General features: G+C 45.2%; 1 protein-coding gene across 6 annotated transcripts in view; it reads left to right on the top strand.

Moving 5' to 3' along the window:
* Positions 1–4,214: 4,214 nt before the first annotated feature.
* Atxn2 (ataxin 2) overlaps positions 4,215–23,423 on the top strand; it is a 154,515-nt gene continuing 135,306 nt past the window's right edge. For 3 of the 6 annotated variants that reach the window (XM_045132101.1, XM_045132099.1, XM_045132098.1), the window contains exon 1: positions 4,216–4,319. The gene's annotated coding sequence lies outside the window, so the exon portion shown is untranslated. Of the gene's footprint in view, positions 4,320–23,423 lie in introns of all 6 variants that reach the window. The other 3 variants (XM_045132103.1, XM_045132102.1, XM_045132100.1) reach the window with 2 other exon arrangements.

Here is a 23,423-nt window from a genome sequence, read left to right as displayed (position 1 = left end):
ACCACTGCCTGGCTACTCCAGTCCTCTTTGAAGGCAAAGTTTCATTCTAGCCCAGGCTAACCTGGAGCTCATTTTGTAACCCAGGCTGGTCTCAACTCATGGTGATCTTCCTACTTCAGCCACTGGAGTGCTGGGATTAAAAGAATGTACCAGCTGGGCATGGTGGCACATGCCTTTAACCTCAGCACTTGGGAGGCAGAGGAAGGAGGATTGCTGTGAATTCGAGGCCACCCTGAGACTATATAGTTAATTTCAGGTAAGCCTGGCCTAGACTGAGACCCTACCTCAAAAAGCCAAAAAAAAAAAAAAAAAAAAAAAAAAAAGTACTACCATGCCTGGCTCTTTCTATTTTTATTTTCCAAAGTAGTCTCAACTGTAGCCCAGGCTGACTTGGAACTTACTTTTTAATCCTAGGCTGGCCTTGAACTCACATCCATCTCCAACTTCTGCTTCCCAAGTGCTTGAATTAAAGTCCCTGGTTAGGTTAATTTTAATAGCTTTTAACAGTAGGTTTAAGGAATACTACATTTTTCTTTCATCATCTTTGTACTGTAGATGGAGGATAAAGCTAATTTCTTACTTTTCAAGTATTTGCCAAATACAGCAAGCACATTCACTTGGACTTTTGACAATCTAGGAGCTTAATTGGGCCAGCAGACTGCTAGTTTAATTATTCTCCAAGTTGTTTTTCTTTTTATTCATTCATTTATTTATTTGAGAAAGAGCAAGAGGAGGAAACAGAGGGAGACAGGAAATGGGTGTGCCAGGGATTCCTGATTACAAATGAACTCCAGATACATGCACATTTTGTGCATCTGGTGTTACCTGAGTATTGGGGAAGTGAACTCTGGGCCACCAGGCTTTGCAACCAAGCACCTTTAATTGCTGAGTCATCTCCTCTGGGTGTTCCCCAAGTTTTTCTAGCTTTTTCTGGTGGTGGAGGGGAAGGAAGTAGAATGAGAGAGTGATGAACACTGGGTCATGGACTTGGTTAGGCTAGCACTTTATCACACCTCCAGTTTCAGTTTTTTTTTTCCCCAAGGTACGGTCTAACTCTAGCCCAGGCTGACCTCGAATTCATAATGTGGTCTCAGGGTGGCCTTGAACTCATAACCATCCTTCTACCTCTGCCTCCTAAGCACTGGGACTAAAGGTGCGTGCCATCACAATGGGCTCCAGTCTCACATTCTTTTTCTTTTTTATTTTTATTTATTTATTTGAGAGTGACAGAGAGAGAGAATTGGCATACAAGGGCCTCCAGCCACTGCAAAGGAACTCCAGACGCATGCACTCCCTTGGGCATCTTGCTTGCGAGGGTTCTGGGGAATCCAGCCTTGAACTGGGGTCCTTAGGCTTCACAGGCGTGTGCTTAACCACTAAGCCATCTTATCTCCAGCTCACAGTCTCACATTAAAAAAAATATTTTATTTTATGTACTTGAGACAGAGAGAGAGAGAGAGAGGCAGAGAAAGAGAGAGAGAATGGGCACATTAGGGCCTCTAGCCATTGCAAAAGAACTCCAGACGCATGCACCACCAATGGGTTCTGGGGACTCAAACCTGATTTCTAGGCTTCACAGGAAAGCACATAATCCACTAAGCCATTTCTCCAGTCTCCTATTTAAAAAAAATTTATTTTAAAATTCTTTTTAAAAGATTTTATTTTTATTTATTAGAGACAGAGAAAGGGAGGGAGAGAGAGGGAGAGAATGAACATGCCAGGGCCTCTAGCCACTGCAAACAAACTCCAGATGCCTGTGCCACCATGTGCATCTTGCTTACATGGGACCTGGAGATTTGAACCTGGGTCCTTAGGCTTTGCAGGCATGTGCCTTAACTGCTAAGCCATCTCTCCATCCCCATTTATTTCTGTTTTTTTTTTTTTTTTTTGAGGTAGGGTCTCACTCTGGTCCAGGTTGACCTATAATTCAAAGATGTAGTCTCAGGGTGGCCTTGAACTCACAGTGATCCTGCTTCTTCTGCAGTCCCAGTGCTGGAATTAAAGGCATGCATCACCAGTCCAGCTAAAATACTTTTTATATATTTTATTATTTTGAGAGAGAGAGGAGGGGGAGAGAGGGGATAGAGAATGGGCACACCAGGGCCTTCAGCCACTGCAAAGGGACTCCAAACGCTGCCTCGTGTGCATGTGAGACATTGCGTGCTTGGGTCGGGTTCTGTGGGACCTGAAGATTCAAACATGAGTTATTAGGCTTTGCAGGCAGGAGGTTTAACCGCTAAACTATCTCTCCATATTCCTATATATTTTATTTTTGAGAGAAAGAGATGAGAGAGAGAGAGAGAATGGGCTTGTGAGAGCCTCTAGCAGCTGCAAACAAACTCAAGATGTATGTGCCATCTTGTATATCTGTCTTATGTGTGTCCTGGTCCTTTGGCTTTGCAGGCAAGCACTTTAACTGCTAAGCAATCTCTTCAGCCCTACTTATTTATTTGGTGTTTTGAGGTAGAGTCTCACTCTAGCCCAGGTTGACCTGGAGCTCAACGTGATCCTCCCACCTCTGTCTCCCAAGCTCACCATCACTCCTGGCTGGTTTCAGTTTTTTATTTAGATAATTTTAGCATATTGAGAGATTTATTTTGGTATCCTATCATGTCCACGACCCCATCATTTCCTGAGGTACTTTCACTTAAAAAAAAAAACAACCAAAAATCTACATTGGGACACACATAAAAAAAAAGTAACAAGTTGCTTCCATTTTAATTGCGACACATTTACAGGAAAAAAAAAAAAAAAACCGACACAAAAAAACGTACAACCACGCTGGCTGGCTCCCTAAGTTAAACTTCTACGAAGTCAAGGTCTAAAGTTCATATTTTTATGAGGTCTGTTCTGTTTCCCCTCAAGGGAGACCCCCATTATCCAAGGCAAGATCCCCAATAACGTACATTTCCTCTTCAGTCTCTGAATGAGGAGAAAAAAAGTTCAAGCGAGGGGAAAAAAAAAAAACCGGGTTCAAGTGAAGGTCAGATTCCCAAGAGTTTTTTTTTTTTTTTTTTTGATGATTGTGTCGCCGGGGTGGAAAAAGTGGGGAAAAGTTAACCAGCTGGAGATGGCCCTATTCCAATGCGGGCCTGCAGAGAAAGCATGCCTCGCCTCGACTAGCGGGGAGCCTACTGTGTGCCAGGCGCTGGGGATACAAAGGACACCACAGACGCTGCGTCCCTCAGGGCTACCCGGGGCCCTGGGCGCTTTACACGTTGCAAGCGCGGCAGGGCCCGGAAGTCCATTTTCTAGGTTGCATCAGGTGGGGGCAAACGAGGTCCTAGCAGGAGGCCGACAGAACGCGAGGCCGCGCTTTCCCCTCGCCCTCTAACGCCAGGCCGGCGCTGCAGGCGAAGAACGACACGCCCTCTTCCGAAGGACAGACCCGCCTTCGCGGAGGGCGGATCCCAGCGGAGGCCGGGCAGCCGGGCCCTCAGCCCGAGCCCCGAGGACGCGGCGCAGCGCGGCGCCGGCTCCTCACGTGTCCCTCTCGCCCCTGAGGCCGCCTCACGTTCTGCTTCCGCCTGACCCTTCCGACTTCCGGTAAAGAGTCCCCCCCCCCCCGCCCGCCCCCGTCTCTCATCTCCCCGCGCCCACCGGACACCGCCGCCGCCACCACGCGCGACGGCGTCCTCGGCCTCCGGACCACATCCATGCGCCCGTCGGCTGCCGCTCCGGTGGACTCCGCGGCCGTCCCCGAGCCCCGCGGCCTCGTCGCATCCGGGCGGCGCTCGCTCCCGCGGACGGCGCGGCGCGGAGGGCGGGGCGGCGCGGCCGCGTATCCCTCCGCCGCCCCTCCCCCGCGCGGCCCCGGCCCCCCGCCCTCCCTCCCGCGGGCAGCGCTCGCCTCCCTCCGCCTCAGACTGTTTTGGTAGCAACGGCAACGGTGGCGGCGCGTCCCGGCCCGACTCCCGGCGGCTCCTCGGTGTCGGCGGGCCTCCCCGCCCCTTCGTCGTTCTCCTCCTGCCCCTCGCCTCTCCGCCCGCTCTACCCCGCTCCTCCCCTCTCGCCGTCCGCGCGTCCCCGCCGCGCTCCGGCGTCTCTTCGGCGCGCCCGGCTCCCGGCTGTCCCCGCCCGGCGTGCGAGCCGGTGTATGGGCCGCTCACCATGTCGCTGAAGCCCCAGCAGCAGCCCCAGCCCCAGCCGCAGCCGCAGCAGCCGCCGCCCGCGGTTGCCAATGCCCGCAAGCCCGGCGGAGGCGGCGGCCTTCTCACGTCGCCCGCCGGCGCGCCGTCTTCGTCCTCGATCTCGTCCTCGGTCGCGCCTACCGGCTCTTCCTCGGCGGCCACGGGTAGCGGCCGTCCCGGCCTGGGCAGGTGGGTGTCGGCGTCCCAGCCTTCCCGCCCGGGGCCTGTCTTCAGCCTTGGGCCTCTCCGTCCCCTCCCCCGCCGTCCCGCCCCGTGACCGGCCGGCGTTGGGGGGGGGGCTGCAGGCCCGCCGTGGGGGTTGGGGAACCCCGCTCGCCCCGGGAGCCAGTGACCCGGGTGGGAGACGTCGCCAGATTTTCCTCCGGATCGTCGAGCCCTGTGCAACCTCTTGCACCATTCCTCTCCCCTCCCCCAAACGGTCAAGATGGAGGGACCGGGCAGCCCCTTTCCCGGTTTTAAGTGTGGGAATGGACTTGGCGATTGTCAGCCCCCGTTCCGCCTTCTTCAGGCCTTCCTTGCCCAAAGTGAAGGGAAGGGTCGCTAGTGCAAGGCCCTACTCGCCGCGGAGATGTGCACGTCGGGGGTGGGAGTGGGGGTCTTTCCAGAAACATGCCTCCTCCGGGTGGAGAAAGATCGAGGGAAAGGGAAGTTAGGACCGCGTCGTTTCCAACCCCCTCCCCCGAACCCGCAGCCATGGTCTCTCCTTCTATGCTTTAGGGTTTGCTCGGTGTGGTCCTCCAGCCCGTGTTCTGTCTTGGATGGGGCGAGGTGGGTGGGTCGTGGTCTTTTGCACCCTTTCCTCCCCCGCAAGGCGGCGGGGAGGTCTTTGCGTCCGGTTCTCCCAAGCTGGGTCGGGAACGGAAGCTCCCGGCCGTCCTCATCTTCTCCGTAAGGTCTCCGACGCGCGGGTGGTGGCCGACCCGCATTGCTGTTCCGCGGCCGCTGAGCTTTAGACAGCGCCTTCGAGATCGTGGTGGGCGAGGGCCGGACTCGCGAGCTGGGCGGAGGCGGGAGTTCAGGCTGGGAGCGGGCTCGCTGTGCATTCACCCCCAACCCCCGCCCCAGTTTCTGAAATTTCTAGGGTTGAGGAGTTGCAGCAGCGGACTTGGTGCGGTTCCGATAGGCAGAAATGCGCGGGTGCTGACTTGTGTCCTCGCCCCCCTTTCCTCTCTGCAGCCGGGACTTGTAGGAGAAGCTGGAGGTCGGGTGCTGTGCTGTCCTATCGAACTGGGTTTAACTCTGGAGGGTGTGTGCGCGCGCGGGTGGGGGTGGAGGAGGTTGTCAGTTCGTATTTCACGAACTAAGAAAATGCTTAGTGTTCAAACGGAGAAGCCAATGCCAATAGACTCCATTCCATTGTGGCCGTTGTCCTTAACTTGGGGAGTACCGGCAGAGCTTAACAAGGGCACGCAAGTCCATTTCTTCTGTGCCCGGAGTCCGTTGGTGCTGCAGACACTGCTATGCCTCCTTGAGGTCTAGCTAGGAGGCCTGGTTGGCAGGGCCAGTGACCAGCCTACTTAGGTCTTTTTCAAAAGTTGTTAAAGGAATTTTTTTTTTGATGCAGTTTGTTTTATAGAAACACGTTTCAGCAGCCCATTTCCAAAGACTTTATAGAAGTGAGCCCATGGAGGGGGAATTTTTTAAAGGAATTCTGTTGGGATCTTGTCTGCGTTTTACTTGTATCATTTCCCAGCTCTCTCTAGTCTGAAACGTTTCAAACTGGCCTCTTCGAATTGATACCATTTCCCCCCCTCAGGTTGGTGCGCTTGACATTCTGTAGCTTCAATTTCCTATTTTCAGAGAAAGTAAACACATTTAACATTTTTAAATATTTCATTTATTTATTTGAGAGAGAGAGGAGAAATAGGCAGATATCTCGAGAATGGGCATGCCAGGGCCTCCAGCACTGCAAACTAACTCCTTACACTTGCGCACCCTTGTGCAGCTGGCCTGCGTGGGTCCTGGGGAGTTGAACCTGGCTCCTTAGGATTTGCAGGCAAGTGCCTTAGCTGCTAAACCATCTTCCCAGCCCGAAAGTGAACATATTTAAATACATACTACCAGGAAGAATCTGGCAGATGCCTTTAAGTAAAAATTAAAACTAAGTCTTATAGGCGACACCGACACTTTATGCTTCAGCATGCATTGAACAAGGAGAGGGACGTTTGGGATGTTTTTAGACCCATCTTTTTGTTACTTGAAGCTCTACAGAAATCAAAGGGGAATTTAGATTCGTCTCTGCTTTAAATTATTTTATTTGTAGAATAAATTGTAGTTCTTTTCGATAAATGCTTTGCCTTATATTAGACCATGAATGTGTAATTTTGTTTTGTACAGATCCAAAATTAATATGTTTGTAGAATTGGTTTCAATTTTTACTCACTTTACTGGGTTCTTTGTCCCTTACAACTTCTAGAATCTCAGTTGTTTCTGTGTGGCAGCATTTAAAACAAGACTCTAAGAGGGAAGAAACTGTAACGTGTTGGTAATAAAATATTCTTGAAAGCTGGGTGTGGTGGCACACGCCTTTAATCCCAGCACTTGGGAGGCAGAGGTAGGAGGATCATCATGATTTCAAGGCCAACCTGAGATTACATAGTGAAATCAGATCAGCCTGGCCTAGAATGAGGCGCTACCTCAAAAAACAAAACAAAACAAAAATCTTGACCTTCTAGAAATGCAGTGCTGCCTTAAGTAGCATTTCTTTTTGTCTTTCTGTTCTTTTTCTTTTTTTTTAGAAATGACACCAATCTATTTTATTTATTTATGAGAGACCAGAGAGAGAGAGAGAGAGAGAGAGAATATATGAGAATGGGCACACCAGGGCTTTCAGCCACTGCAGATGAACTCCAGATGCACGTGCCACCTGTGCATCTGGCTTATGTGGGTCCTGGGGAATCAAACTTAGGTCTTTTGGCTTTGCAGGCAAGCGCCTTAACTACTAAGCTATCTCCCTAGCCCTTAAGTAGCATTTCATGTTGGACCTCCTCTTGCATTGCTGACAAGCAGTCTACCCTGAGCTACTACTCCAGCCTTGTGTGTGCATAGAATTTTGTGACATTCAAAACTTACTATTTTTTTTTGTTGGGTGTGGTGGCACATGCCTTTTATTCCAGTGCTCAGGAGGCAGAGGTAGGAGGATCTCATTGCTTGGAGTTCAAGGCCACCCTGAGACTACATAGTTAATTTCAGGTCAGCTTGCAAATAAATAAAAATATTTAAAAACAAATTTTTTCTAACTGTCATACTTACAGGTGCCTTCTGAGTGCTGGGACTAAAGGTGTGCGCCACCATGCCTGGCCATGCATTTTTGTGTGTGTGTGTGTGATTTTTTTGAGGTAGGGTCTCTGGCTCAGGCTTACCTGGAATTCACATGTAGTGTGCCACCATGCGTATCTTAAGGTTTTGTTGTTGTTGTTGTTGTTGTTTGCTTTTTAAGGGGTTAGGGTCTCACTCTAGCTTAGGCTGACCTGGAATTCGCCTTGTAGTTAGTCTCAGGGTGGCCTCCAACTCTCAGGGATCATTCTACCTCTGCCTTCCAAGTGCTGGGGTTAAAGGCATGCACCACCATGCCTGGCCATGGATTTTCTTTTTTTTACACTCTCATTGCATTTGTGGTGTCCCCCCCGCCCCCCCGCAGGGTCTTTCTTTGGCCCAGGTTGACCTATGTAGTCTCAGGGTGGCCTCGAACTCACTACAGTCCTGCTCCCGAGTGCTGGGATTAAAGGCGTGTGCCACCATGCCTGGCTTGTAACCATATCTAAAAAATCTGCACATAATTTTATCTAAACCCAATTATTTTTATTCATTTGCAAGGAGAAAGGGGTTGGGGAGGAACAGAGAATGAATGCTGTTGCATCCTGTTGCCATGGTAAACAGACTGTAGATGTATGCCCCACTTTGTTCATCTAGCTTTAGGTGGGACAAACCCCAGCAATCAGATTTGGCAAGTAAGTGCCTTAAACTGCTGAGCCATCTTTTCAGCCCATAAATCCGATTCTTTTTTTTAAAACTATTTATTTATTTATTTATTTATTTGAGAGCAACAGACACAGAGAGAAAGACAGGGAGAGAGAGAGAGAATGGGCACGCCAGGGCTTCCAGCCTCTGCAAACGAATTCCAGACGCGTGCGCCCCCTTGTGCATCTGGCTAATGTGGGACCTGGGGAACCGAAACTCGAACCGGGGTCCTTAGGCTTCACAGGCAAGTGCTTAACCGCTAAGCCATCTCTCCAGCCCCTCCAATTCTTAATTTTATGTATATGTATACACACACACACACACACACACACACACACACACACACACATATACATACATATATATATATATATATATATATATATTTTTTTTTTTTTTTTTTTTTTTTTTGAGGTAGGGTCTCTCTCTAGCTAGGCTGACCTGGAATTCACTGTGTAGTCTCAGGGTGTCCTTGAACTCATGGCGATCCTCTTACCTCTGCCTCCCAAGTGCTGGTATTAAAAGCATGCACCACCATGCCCGGCTCTGCTTTTTAACTTTTTGTTATGTAGTTGTAGCATTTAGTTTGTGGTCAGCATTTTCCCCTTAACATTTTGTATAACTTTTTATGGTTTCTGTTCAACCATGCTTATATATAAATTTAGTTTATACTTAACTGTTGATGGGTTTTCATGTTTCTGTTTTTATAGTATGGTACAGTGAACATCTCACAAAAAGCCTTTTTATTCAATGTAGTGTTTTTTTCCCCCTAAAGAATGTTTCCAGGAGTGATTTTACTAGGTCAAAGGGCTTTAAGATTTATATGGCACCAGCTGTGACATATTTTTCACAACATTTATCAGTTTTCAGAGCCAAGAAGGTGGCTGTTCGATAGAATGTTGGCTTTATTTGTGACAGGGTCTCATGTGGCCCAGGCTGACTCCAAGGTTGTAGTTGAGATGACCTTGAACTTCTGATCCTTCCAGTGTTTGAGTGCTGGGGTTGTAGGCATGTACACCCCCATACTGGGTTTTATGAGGTGCTTCCAGCATGCTAAGCAAGCACTTCCCCAACAGAATCACATTCCAAGCCTGTTAGGATGGTTGGTGTGTAGTTTGTCAAATGCTATGGGAGTTAAGGGGAAATGGCCTTTACTATAAAGTGCATAGCTCATTAAGTGCTTTAAAGATTTACTTTTTTTATTTTTTATTTTATTATTATTTTTTTTGGTTTTTCAATGTAAGGTCTCATTCTAGCTCAGGCTGACCTGGAATTCACTATGTAGTCTCAGAATGGCCTTGAACTCACAGCAATCCTTCTACTTCTGCGTCCCGAGTGCTGGGATTAAAGGCATGCACCACCCATGCCTGGCTTTAAAGATTTATTTATCGAGGCAGAGAGAGAATGTGTCTTTAGCCACTGTAAATGAATTCTGGACTCATATGCCAGCTGCTGCATCTGGCTTACATAGTTCCTGGGGAATTGAACCTGAATCCTTAGGCTTCACAGGCAAGCACCTTAACTACTGAGCCATCTCTCCAGCCCTTGCCTTTTAAAAATGGCTCAGGGATTTTCAGCCTTGGGTTGTCATTGCATCATTCTTGTGAGACGTTGCATTTTAGAAATTGCTGCAGTTGTCCATGATATTTCTGTTCAATGTTAGACCATCTTTATAGATTCACTATCTTCTAGAAAGGCCTAAGAAAGACATCGATATTTAGCACAAAATTATTGACCATCCATGTACAAGGCAGTGGTTAAGTTCTTGAGATGTATTCAAGAACAAAATGAAAGACAGTTGCTCTCGTGGAGATTATGTAGCTGGCTGTCTGTTTTGTGCTTACTGGGATTACAGGTGTGCACTACTCCTGGAGTTCATGTTGTAATTTGTGGAGACAGACAATAACCAGGACATTTAGCAAACTATGTACATCATTAGGTAAGGCTGTCAGATTAGAGGAAAGCAGATTTAGGATATTGACAGGGGAGAGAATGTGGTTGCAATTTTAATTTTTTTTATTTTATTATTTTGAGAGCGACAGGAAGAGGGAGAGGGAGGGAGGGAGACGATGGGGGCACCAGGGCTTCCAGCCCTGCAAATGAACTCCAGACCCATGTGTCCCCGTGTGCATCTGGCTAATGTGGGTCCTGGGAAATGGATGCTCGAACCGGGGTCCTTAGGCTTCACAGGCAAGTGCTTAACTGCTAAGCCATCTCTCCAGCCCATGGTTGCAATTTTAAATGGATTAAAGAAGCCTTCATTAAAGAGTTAACAATTGAACCAAGCTTGAAGAAGGGCTAGGTATTTTAGCTGTTTGCTTTAAAAAAATTATTATTATTATTATTATTATTATTATTATTATTTTAATATTTTATTTATTTATTTGAGAGTGACAGACACAGAGAGAAAGACAGATAGAGGGAGAGAGAGAGAATGGGCACGCCAGGGCCTCCAGCCTCTGCAAACGAACTCCAGACACATGCGCCCCCTTGTGCATCTGGCTAACGTGGGACCTGGGGAACCGAGCCTCGAACTGGGGTCCTTAGGCTTCACAGGCAAGCGCTTAACTGCTAAGCCATCTCTCCAGCCCCAAAAAATTTATTTTTGAGATACACACACACACACACACACACACACACAGAATGTGTGAATGAATGAATGAGCACACCAGGGCCTCCAGCCACTGCAAACAAACTCCAGACATATGTGCATCTGGCTTACATGGGACCTGAAGAATTGAACTTGGGTCCTGAGGATTCATAGACAAGCACCTTAACCACTAAGTCATCTCTCCAATCCCCCCCTCTTTTTTTTTAATCTAGGGTTAATGGTCCTAGTAACATATAAAGTTTGTGCTAGTAGTTTTTGTTTTTGTTTTTTTTCTTTTTTGGTTTTTCGAGGTAGGATTCCTTCTAGCTCAGGCTGACCTGGAATTCACTATGTAGTCTCAGGGTGGCCTCAATCTCACGGCAATCCTCCTACCTCTGCCTCTAAGTGCTGGGACTAAAGGAATGCACCACCACTCCTGGCTACTTTGGTCACATCACTTTTTTCTTTTTCTAGGTAGGATCTCACTCTAGCCCAGGCTAGATTTCATTGTGTATTCTCAGGGTGGCCTTGAACTCACAGTGGTCATCCTGCCTCTGCGTTCTAAGTGCTGGGATTAAAGGAGTGCACTACCATGCCCGTCTTCGCCTCATTGTTTTGTGTGGGTATTGCTATCTGATTGTACCAGTCTGAAGTTAGACCAGAAAAAATGACTTGTAGGTCAGTAGAAGTAAACTGGAAGACTAGCAATCAAAGGAGACAGTTTTTTACAAAAATTATTTATTCATTTGCAAACAGAGCGAAAGAGAGGGATAGAGACAGAGACAGAAAAGGCATGATAGGGCCTGTGGTCACTACAAGCGAATTCGAGGTGCATGTGCCACTTGGCATTACATGAGTACTGGGGAATCGAACCTGGATCATCAGGCATTGCAAGCAAGTTCCTTTAACCACTGAGTAGCCAGCCTGGAGTCATGTTTTTGGTTTTATTTTGGACTTAGGTATTTCATCCATTTTTTTTTTATTCCAAGTACCTGGAGAAAATACACTTTAAAAATTATTTATTTATTTGCAAACACAGAGAAAGATAGAGGGGGAGAGAGACAGAGAATGGGTGTGCCAGCGCCTCCAGCCACTGCAAACTAACGTCAGATGCATGTGCCACTTTGTGTGTCTGGCTTTATGTGGGCGCTGGGGAATAAAACCTAGGCCTTCAGGCATTGCAAGCAAGCACCTTAACCACTGAGCCATCTCTAGCCTGAGAAAATAACCTTTGTAAGGTTGTTTATCTGTGTTTGTGAAAGAAAAAATGGTGCTATAGTTGCTTAATGATTTTTTGTTTGTTTGTTTTTTTGCTGTAGGGTCTCACTCTAGTCCAGGCTGACCTGGAATTTACTATGTAATCTCAGGGTGGCCTTGAACTCATGCTCCTCCTACCTCTGCCTCCTGAGTGCTGGGACTAAAGGCATGCGCCACCACGTCTAGCTTAGTGATTTTTGTATTCTGAAGTAGGGTGCAAATATGTATGGAATCAGTCATGGTGTTCCTATTTTGGTTACATGTAAACTTGTATTTTCTCTTTCTCTAATTAGTTGCAATTTTTACACAAGGGATGTTAACTCATATCCTAGCTATTTAATAACCATATGTTTCTACTTAAAGGAAGGTTTCATTTTTTTTGTCCTAAATGGCTGTGTTGGAACTTTAGTTCTCCATAGCATTGTGTGTGTGTATTTATATTTATATTGAAAGTAATTTTAAAGTTTTAGAGACTTTTCCCTTGAATTATAATTTTCTTTTTCTTTTTAAAAATATTTTTCATTTATTAGAGACGGAGGGAGGGAGGGAGGAAGAGAGAGAGAGAATGGGCATGCCTGAGCCTCTTGCCACTGCAAATGAACTCCAGACGCATGTGCCCCTTGTGTATCTGGCTTACATGAGACCTGGAGAATTGAGCCTGGGTCCTTTGGCTTCACAGACAAGCACCTTAACTGCTAAGCCATCTCTCCAGCTTGGTTTTTTTCTTTTGTAATGTTTGTTTATTTGAGAGAGAGAGAGAAAAAAAAAAGTAGCATCAGGGCTTCTTGCTGCTGCAAAGGAACACCAGCTGCATGCAGTACTGGCTTTATGTGGGAGAATGGGGTATTGAACCTTGGCCTGGTAGGCTTTGCAAGTACCTCTAACTGCTGAGCCATCTCCTTAGCCCGTGAATTGTAATTGTTTTGGTTAGATGGTAATGATTTTTTTTTTTTTTTTGGTTTTTCGAGGTAGGGTCTCACTGTAGCCCAGGCTGACCTGGAATTCACTATGGAGTCTCAGGGTGGCCTCGAACTCAAGGCAATCTTCCTACCTCTGCCTCCCGAGTGCTGGAATTAAAGGCATGCACCACCATGCCCGGCTTTTTAAATTTAAAAAAAAAAATTTTTTTTTTGGTTTATTTTTATTTATTTATTTGAGAGCAACAAACAGAGAACGAGGCAGAGAGAGAGAGAGAGAATGGGCGCGCCAGGGCTACCAGCCACTGCAAACGAACTCCAGACACATGCGCCCCCTTGTGCATCTGGCTAACATGGGACCTGGGGAACCGAGCCTCGAACCGGGGTCCTTAGGCTTCACAGGCAAGCGCTTAACCGCTAAGCCATCTCTCTGGCCCCTTAAATTTTTTTTATAGTTCTTATAGTGTTGACAGTAAACACCATTTTGTTTTTGTAGTCGTTTCAAATGATTTGTGACTGCTTCAGTACAGATGTAAAAAGTTTGTGGAGTGTGGTGGCACATGCCTTTTATTCCCAGCACTTGGGAGGCAGAGGTAGGAGGATCGTCATGAGATTGAGGCCACCCTAAACTACAGCGTAAAGCAAGATCATACTTCCAAAACCAAAAAGATACAACAAGTTTTTGAGGCAGGTTCTCAGAATGACTTGGAACAACTCATGACATTTCAGCCTCCTGAGTGCTGGGATAAAAGGTCCACCATACTCACCTCTCATAAAGAATTTCTTAAGGCTTTTTTTTTTTTTTTGGAGGTAGGGTTTCACTCTAGTCCAGGCTAACCTGCAATTCATTTTGTACTCTCAGTGTGGCCTGGAACTCATGGTAATCCTCCTACTTCTGCCTCCCAAATGCTGGGATTAAAGGTGTGTGCCACCACACCCTCCTTTTTTTTTTTTTTGAGGTAGGGTCTCACTTTAGTCCAGGCTGACCTAGAACTCACTCTGCAGATTCAGGCTGGCCTTGAACTCACAGTGATCCTCCTACCTCAGCCTCCCGAGTGCTGGGATTAAAGATGTGCACCCCCATGCCTGACAATTTCTTAGACCTTTAAAAAACTTATTTGAAAGGGTTTGGAGGGAGGGAGGAAGAGAATGGCCATGTCAGGGCCTCTGGCCACTGCAGACAAACTCCAGGCACATGTCCCACCATGAGTATCTGGTTTACTGAGGGTACTGGGGAATCGAACTGGGTCCTTAGGCTTGGAAGTCAAGCACCTTCATTGCTAAGCCATCTTCCCAGTCCCAATGTTAATTGTTTCAGTGATTTAGTAAATTAAGACTTACTAATTTATAAATAAGTTGAGATATGTGTTGTACAGGTTTGTACATGATTCTTTGTGTTGAACAAGACAAGATACAGTAACTATGTACATGTACACGCATACATACATATGCATACATACTATACACACACACACACACACACACACACACGTATATATTAGTTTTTTGAGGGTCTTGCTCTAACCTAGACTGACCTGGAACCTGGAATACACTGTAGTCTCAGGGTGGCCTTGAGCTCATGGCAATCCAACTTCTGACTACCAAGTGCTGGGATTAAAGAAAAGCATGTGCCATCACTGACTCACTAGGAGTTTGAGGCCACTATGAGACTACATAGTGAATTCCAGGTCAGCCTGGGCTCTAGAGCGAGATCCTACCTCAAAAAAACAAAAAAGAGAGAAACAAAAAATAACCATAAAACTTTACAGAGGCAAACTTAAATTGACAGAAATGAGAAAGAATAACACGAATAACTACAAAGTTAGTAGACTGGATAGTTAGAAACAACAGACAAGAACTGAAGAAGTATACATTCTGGGCATTTTACTATGAGTTTATAATGCTATGCCTTAGGCCCCAGGAACATTACTGCTTTATAGCATAGTGTAGTAAATTAATGCACTCATAATGGTGACTCATAAGACAAGGTTAAATGATTATCTCAAGTATTTTTCATACTGTAGGTCATGACCCCTTAAACATTGTGACAAGGCACTTTTAGAAAAATAAAAAACAATAGAAAATGCTAGAATGTATTACATTATTAAAGATAAGAATCTTTTGGTTTCTATGAGGTAGGGTTATGCTCTAGCCCAGGCTGACCTAGAATTAGTCTCAGGTTGGCCTAGGACTCAAATTGATCCTCCTACCTCATCCTCCCAAGTGCTGGGATTAAAGGCGTGTGCCACCACACCTGGCAAGGTAAGAGGTTTTTTTTTTTTTTTTTTTTTTTATTTGAGAGTGACAGAGAGAAAGAGGCAGATAGAGAGAGAGAGAGAGAATGCGTGTGCCCCCTTGTGCATCTGGCTAACGTGGGTCCTGTGGAGAATCAAGTCTTGAACTGGGGTCCTTAGGCTTCACAGGCAAGCGCTTAACCACTAAGCCATCTCTCCAGCCCAAGGTAGGAGTTTTTAAGAAACTTCTGAGTTATTCTAAATGCTGCTTTGCAGTATAAAATACATTTTAAAATTTTTTCTTTTTTTTTTTTTTACATTTTATCTTTTCACAATTTTTTTAATTTTTTAATTTTTATTTGCATTTTCCATGATTATAAAAAAAAATCCCGTGGTAATTCCCTCCCTCCCCACCCCTCACACTTTCCCCTTTGAAATTCCATTCTCCACCATATTACCTCCCCCTCACAATCATTGTACTTACATATATACAATATCAACCTATTAAGTACCCTCCTCCCTTCCTTTCTCTTCCCTTTATGTCTCCTTTTTAACTTACTGGCCTCTGTCACTAAATATTTTCATTCTCACGCAGAATCTTTTCACAATTTTTATTAACATTTTCCATGATTATAAAAAATATCCTATGGTAATACCCCTCCCCCCACACTTTCCCCTTTGAAATTCCATTCTCCATCATATTACCTCCCCATCTCAATCATTCTACTTACATATATACAATACCAACCTATTAAGTACACTCCTCCCTTCCTTTCTCTTCCCTTAAGACAATATTTTCAAGCAGAGGCAGAGAATATGGCCATACCTTGGCCTCTAACCGTTGCAGATGAACTCCAGGTGTGCCACTTTGTGCATCTGGCTTTATATGGGAACTGGGGAATAGAACTTAGGTGGTTAGGTTTTATAGGCATGTCCCTTAACTGCAGAACCATCTTTCCACCCCTCTAAAATACAATTTTAAAAAAAGACCTTATTTTTTTAAAAAGTTATTTGAGAGAGAAAGAATAAGAGAATGGATACACCAGGGCTTCTAGCCATTGCAAACAAACTACAGATGAGTGTGCCACTTTGTGCATCTGCCTTTACGTGGGTACTGGGGGATTGAACCTGGGTTGTTAGGTTCTGCAGGCACTAGGTTTTGCAGGCCAGTGCCTTAACCACGTAGCCATCTCTCTACCCCACTAAAACACAATTTTTAAAACAAGTTATTTGAGAGAGAAGCAAAGAGACAGACAGAGGTAGAATACACGCCAAGGCCTCTAGCCACTGCAAATGAACTCCAGACACATGTGCTGTCCTTTGCATCTGGCTTATGTGGGTCATGGGGAATTGAACTGAAGTCCTTTGGCTTTGTAATCAAGCACCTTAACCACTAAGCCATCTCCCAAGCCCTACTTTTTTTTTCTTGAGAGAGAGAGAGAGAGAGAGAGAGAGAGAGAGAGAGAGAGAGAGAATGGGCACTTAGGCCTTTAGCCGCTGCAAATGAACACCAGGCGTGTGCACCCCCTTGTGCACATGTGCGACCCTGCATGCTTCTTTCACTGTGTGTTTAGCTTACATGGGACCTGGAGATTCGAACATGAGTTCTTAGGCTTTGCAAGAAAGGGCCTTCATTGCTAATTCATTTCTTTAGTCCTTAAATTACAATTAAAAAAAAAAACTTGCTTATTTATTTATTTAAGAGAGAGAGAGAAACAATATGAGAATGGGTGCCCCAGGGCCTCTAGCCGCTGTAAATGTACTCCAGATGCATGTACCACCTTGTGCATCTGGTTTATGTGAGTCCTAGGGAATGGATACCAAAAAGGAAAGGGAAGGAGGAAGATTGTAAAATTTAGGCTGGAGTGGTCATAAGGTGGTGCAAATTTGAATTTCTGTTGTCTGAGGGTATAGTTGAATGGTAGAGCACTTGCAACACTGTCATCACTGGAAGAAAATTCTACTAAGCAGTGACCTTTTAGTATGAATGTGTCTCAGTTATATTTTGGATTTTTTCCTGTTATATATTTGAAATTCAAATTTAACTGGGCAGCATATTTTGTATCTGACAATAGTTGGATCAGCTGGAAATTTGTTCACTTCCTAGTAATTCAGGATTAAGCTCTCTGAGGGCAGCTTTGTTTTATTCACTATTGTATTCCTTGACCTAGAGTATATGGTCATTTATGCAAGTGGGCAAGTTACTATTTATTTATTTATTTTTCGAGGTAGGGTCTCACTCTAGCCCAGGTGGCCTCGAACTCATGGCGATCCTCCTACCTCTGCCTCCTGAGTGCTGGGATTAAAGGCATGTGCCATCAAACTCAGCTTTACTGTATTACTATTTTTTTTTCAAGGTAGGGTCTTGCTGTGGCCCAGGCTGACCTGGAATTCACTATGTAGTCTCAGGGTGACCTCAAACTCGAGGCAATCCTACCTCTGCCTCCCGAGTAATGGGGTTAAAGGCGTGTGCCACTGCACCTGGTTTATCTAATATAATTTAAATTTATTTATTTGAGAGAGAGAGAGAGAGAGAGAGACAGACAGACAGACAGAGAAAACAGACATGTATTTGAGACAGATGAGGGAAAATGGGTGTGCTAGGGCCTCTAGATACTCTACATGCACGTACCACCTTGTGCATCTGGCTTACACAGGTCGTGGAGAATCGAACCTGGGTCCTTAGGCTTCACAGGCAAGTGTCTTAATGGCTAAGCCATCTCTCCAGCCCCTGGCCAGGTTTTTTTTTTTTTTTTTTTTTTTTTTTTGATTGTTTTACTCACATTTATTTATTTGTAAGAAAGATAGAGAGGAAGAGGCAGATAAAACCAGAGTGGGTATGCCAGGGCATTCAGCCACTGCAGACATATTCCAGATGCATATGCCACCTTGTGCATTTGGCTTATATTGGTCCTGGGAAGTCGAACTGGGGTCCTTGGTCTTTGCAGGCAAGCACCTTAACCAATAAGCCATCCTTTCAGCCCCTAGCCAGTTTTTGTGTCTAGTGAAAGAATATTTCTTCCTTACAAAGAGGTTCCAGGGCTGGGGATATATAGCTTAGTGATAGAGCTCTTGACTCACAACACAAGACTCTGGGTTCTGGATTCCATTCTAGCATTGATTAAAAAAAATAGGGCTGGGGGTTTAGAGAGATTGCTCAATGGTTAAGGCACTTGCCTGCAAAGCCTAATGACCTGAGCCTGATTCCCCAGTACCCTGTTAAGCCAGATGCACAAAGTGACACTTACATCTGGAGTTCATTTACAGTAGCTGGAGGCTCTGTTGTGTTCATAGTCTTACACTCTCTGTCTGCTTGAAAATAAATAAATAAAAAATTAGGGCTGGGCTGGAGAGATGGCTTAGCAGTTAAGGTGCATGCCTGTGAAGCCTAAGGATGCAGATTCAATTCTCCAGGACCTGTGTAAGCCAGATGCACATAGTGGCTTATCTGGAGTTTGTTTGCAGTGGCTAGAAACCCTGGCACACCCGTATTTATTCTCTCTCTCCCCCCCCCCCGACTGTAATAAATAAATAAATAATATAAAATTTGGGGCTGTAGAGATGGCTTAGTGTTTAAGGTGTTTGCTTGCAAGGCCAAAGGATCCTGGTTTGACTCTCTAGGACCCATGTAAGCCAGATACACAAGGTGGTGCATGCATCTGGAGTTTGCAGTGGCTAGAAGGACCTCCTGGTATGTCCATTCTTCCTATCTATTCTTCTGTCTTTTTGAAATAAGTAAATACAATATTTTAAAAAAAAACAAAAGAATGAGGTTCTAAATTATTTCCTTTATCCCTCTCCATTCATATTCTTATAAATTGTAAATTTTATAATCTTATAAATTATAAAAAGTTGAAAAGGATTCTGTTTTATTTAGCATATTCAGTTCTTTCTATTTGCAGGTGGAGAAACTAAGGTTAAGAGAGTTACCAATGTCTCCCATCACTGGCTGCATAGCTGCCCTACAATAAATTACCTTTCATATTTTCTCTTCTTGTTTGTAGCTGGGGAGCCAGCCCAAGACTTCAAATACTAAGCATACCCCGTGGCCTTGCTTTTTCCCTAATACATATTCCCCCTCCCCCCAAGGAGGTAGGGTTTCACTCTGACCTAGGCTGTGATGGCACTCACTCTAGTCCCAGACTGGCCTTGAACTCCCAGCGATTCTCCTACCTCTGCCTCCTGAGGGCATGGATTAAATTTATTTTCAGGTAGAATATATGTGGGTGCACCAGGGCCCCAGCCACTGCAGATGAACTCAGGATGTGTACATTACTTTCTGCATCTGGCTTTATTTGGGTACTAGAGAATCAAACCCGGGTCATTAGGCTTTGCAAGGAAGCACCTTGAAGTGCTGAGCCATCTTTCCAGCCCTGTCTAATACATATTTCTTAGCAAGCTTATTGATTGTTCTCTTGGTGTCCAGATACTTTACTGTGCACACTCTGTAGCCATAAGAATCATTGTGTCTTCTTTCTATGGAGAAACTATGTGGTTCTTATTCCTGGCTGAATGAAACCCACACTATTCAGTTTGGCAGTCAGTCCCCTCCATAGAGCACATAGCCTGCAAGGAATGAAGTTGGCTGTTTTTGTCATCTTGTCTTTTAAATCCAGTCTCTGTCTGTGCACTGATACACGCCCCATGTGTACACATGTGAGGAGGAAAATGATGGCTTGTGGCAGGACAAATTGTTGAACAGGGAGCAATCAGTGACCAAGAAGCAAATTTGATGAAGTAGAAAAACTTGGAAATGCTCAGCTTTGTGTGTTATAACTAAGGTCTCTTTACCCCAGGCTGGGCTCAAACCCCTTGTAATTCTGTCTCCTCCTCCCAGGTGCTGGGGTTTCGGGGGTGAGCCACCATGCCCAGGTTTTTTTTTTGGGGGGTGTTGTTTGTTTTTTGAGGCTCCCTGTAGCCCAGGCTGACCTGAATTCACTATGTAGGCTTGCCTCAGACTCACAGCAATCCTATCTCGGCCTCCCAAGTGCTGGGATCAAAGGCGAGTGCCACTATGCACAGTCTTTTTTTTTTTTTTTTTTTGTTACATAATTTTGTTCATTTTTTTAAAATTTATTTGAGAGTGACAGAGAGAGGAAGAGTGAGAGAGCGAGAGCAAGCAAGAGAGAGAGCGAAAGAGCAAGTGAGCGAGTGAGAGAGAGAGGGAGGGAGGGAAGGAGGGAGAGATAATGAGCATGCCAAGGCCTCCAGCCACTGCAAACAAACTCCAGATGCCTGCGCCCCCTTGTGCATCTGGCTAACATGGGTCCTGGGGAATGGAGCCTCAAACTGGGGTCCTTAGGCTTTACAGGGAAGTGCTTAACCGCTAAGCCATCTCTCCAGCCCATGTCCAGTTTTTTATTTTACTTATTTGCAAGGAGGGAGAGTGAGGCCTCCATTGCAAATGAACTCCAGATACATGCCCCACTTTGTGCATCTAGCTTATGTGGGTCCTGGGGTATTGAACCTGGGTCCTTATGCTACGCACGCAAGTGCCTTAACCGCTGAGCCACCTCTTCAGCTCCCCTGGAATAATATTATTTAGTTATTTGAGAAGGGGGGCAGATAAGAAAGCGAATAGGTGCACTAGGGACTTCCAGCCACTGCATAAGATTTCCATATGCATGTGCCACCTTGTGCATCTGGTTTACATGATTTCTTGAGAATTGAACCTGGGTCCTTAGGCCTTGCAAGCAGAAAGTGCCTTAACCACAAAGGCATCTCTCCAGCCCTTTTTAAAAATATTAATATTTTTATTTATTTGAGAGAGAGCAGATAAAATGGGTCACTGCCCTCCAGCCACTACAAACTCACTCCAGACGCATGTGCCATCTTGTGCATCTCTGGCTTAAGTGAGCCCTGTAGAATTGAACCTGGTCCTTTGGCTTTGCAGGTAGGCACTTTAACCAATAATCTTTCCAGGCCTGTTTTGTATTTTTTGTTTGTTTTGGATTTTTGTGGTAGTGTCTCACTCTAGCTCAGGCTGACCTGGAATTCACTGTGTAGTCCAGAGCGGCCTTGCACACACGGTGCTCCTCCTACTTCTGCCTCTCAAGTGCTGTGATTAAAGGTGTGTGCCACCACACCTGGCCCTGTTTTGTATTTTTGAGTGAGGGACTCATTCTAGCCCAGGCTGAGCTGGAACTTACTCTGTGACCCAGGCTGGTCTCTAATTTACAGAAGTCCTCCTATTTTAGCCTCCCAAGTGCTGAGATTAAGGATGGAAGCTACCACATCTGGCTGGCTATTACTGTTTTGAGGCCTTCAGGATGGATGAACTTGGATGAGTAGGTGAACCAGTGGGAGTGATATTACTGTAAGGAAATATTTTTGGCACATGGTTGGAAGGTTGATAAGTTCCAGATCATCCTAGGCCAGAGTGGTCCCTACCAAATAAATAAATGGAAAAAGAAAACAAAAGTTGCCGGACATGTTTGTTTATATCTGTATTCTCACCACTCAAGTCTGAAGGTGAAGTACATCAAATTTAAGATCAGTATGGCCTACATAGTTCCAGGTTAACCTTGGCTACAGTATGAGACTGTGTCTCAAGAAAACAAACATCTTGGGCTGAAGCGATTGCTCATTGGTTAAGGCACTTGCATGCAAAGCCTTATTCCATTCCCCAGTACCCACGTGAAACCAGTTGCACAAAGTGGCGCATGTGTCTCCTGTTCCTTAGCAGGGTGTGGCAGGAGGCCCTGGCAAACCCATTCTCTTTCTTTCTTTGTGCCCATTTGACAATAAATAAAAATAAAAAAAAATATCTTGGGGCTGGGAGCTGGCTTAGCAGTTGAAGTGCTTGCTTGAAAAGCCTGATGACTTGGATTGATTTCCCTAGTGCTCACATAAAGCCAGATGGCACGAAGTTGCCTATGTGTCTGGAGTTTGAGCAGCTAGAAGTCCTTATGTCCCAATTCTCTGCCAAGCATGGTGGTGCACGCCTTTAATCCCAGCACTTGGGAGGCAGAGGTAGGAGGATCACTGAGTTTGAGGCCATCCTGAGACTACATAGTGAATTCCAGGTCAGCCTGGCCTAGAGTGAGACCTTGAGGGGAAAAAAAACTTATTCAATGTGAATTTAGACTTACACATAGTTTTACTAAAAAAAATGAATGGTTATGGACTGTGACTCCTCAGTGAAGATGTATTCAGTAAGTTTTAGTTACAGAATTTTCCTTTATAATAATAATGGTAATCTAACCTGAAACAGAAAGAACAAAACTGTGTGAGTTAACTGTAAGAGCTGGTATTGGCTTTCTAGTGTTTACCTCATTGTCCCCTCCCTCTCTCCCTTCTTGGTTTTTCAAGGTAGAGGGTCCTGGAACTCACTATGTATTTTTATGTATGTGGCCAGGCTGGGCTTCAACTCACACCTATCATCCTACTTCTGCCTCCCAAGTGCTGGGATTAAAGGCATGAGCCACTATACCTTGCCCCCCCTTTTTTAAAGTATTTTTTTTTCAATTTTTTTTTTAAAATTTTTATTAACATTTTCCATGATTATAAAATATATCCCATGGTAATTCCCTCCCTCCTCACCCCCACACTTTCCCGTTTGAAATTCCATTCTCAATCATATTACCTCCACATTACAATCATTGTAATTACATATATACAATATCAACCTATTAAGTATCCTCCTCCCTTCCTTTCTCCACCCTTTATTCAATTTTTTTTTTATTAACAACTTCCATGTTTATAAAAGGTATCCCATGGCAATATCCTCCCTCCCTTAAGTATTTTTAAATGTTTTATTTATTCACTTAGAGAGGCAGATAAAATTGACATGCCAGGGCATCTAGCCACTGTAAATGAACTCCAGACACATGTGCCACCTTGTGCACCTGGCTTACATGGGTACTGGGAAATCGAACCTGGGGCCTTAGGCTTATCAGACAAGGGCCTTAACTGCTAAGGCATCACTCCAGTCCTAGGCAGATAGATCGATAGATCTATCTATCTATCTATCTATCTATCTATTTATTTATTTTGGTTTTTCGAGGTAGGGTCTCACTCTGGCTCAGGCTGACCTGGACTTCACTATGTAGTCTCAGGGTGGCCTCGAACTCTCAGAGATCCTCCTACCTCTGCCTCCCGAGTGCTGGGATTAAAGGCGTGCGTCACCACGCCCGGCTATTTATTTATTTTTGAGGTATGGTGTCACTCTAGCTCAGGCTAGCCTGGAGTTCACTATGTAGTCTCAAGGGTAGCTTCGAATTTACGGCAATCCTCCTACCTCTCTCTCCCAAGTGCTGGGATTAAATGCGTGTGCCCCCCACACCTGGCTCCTAGGCAGAATTTGGATAAAAAT

Source organism: Jaculus jaculus, chromosome 13 (genome assembly GCF_020740685.1).
Source record: "Jaculus jaculus isolate mJacJac1 chromosome 13, mJacJac1.mat.Y.cur, whole genome shotgun sequence".
Lineage (NCBI taxonomy): Eukaryota > Metazoa > Chordata > Mammalia > Rodentia > Dipodidae > Jaculus > Jaculus jaculus.
This window is presented reverse-complemented; position numbering and strand designations above follow the sequence as displayed.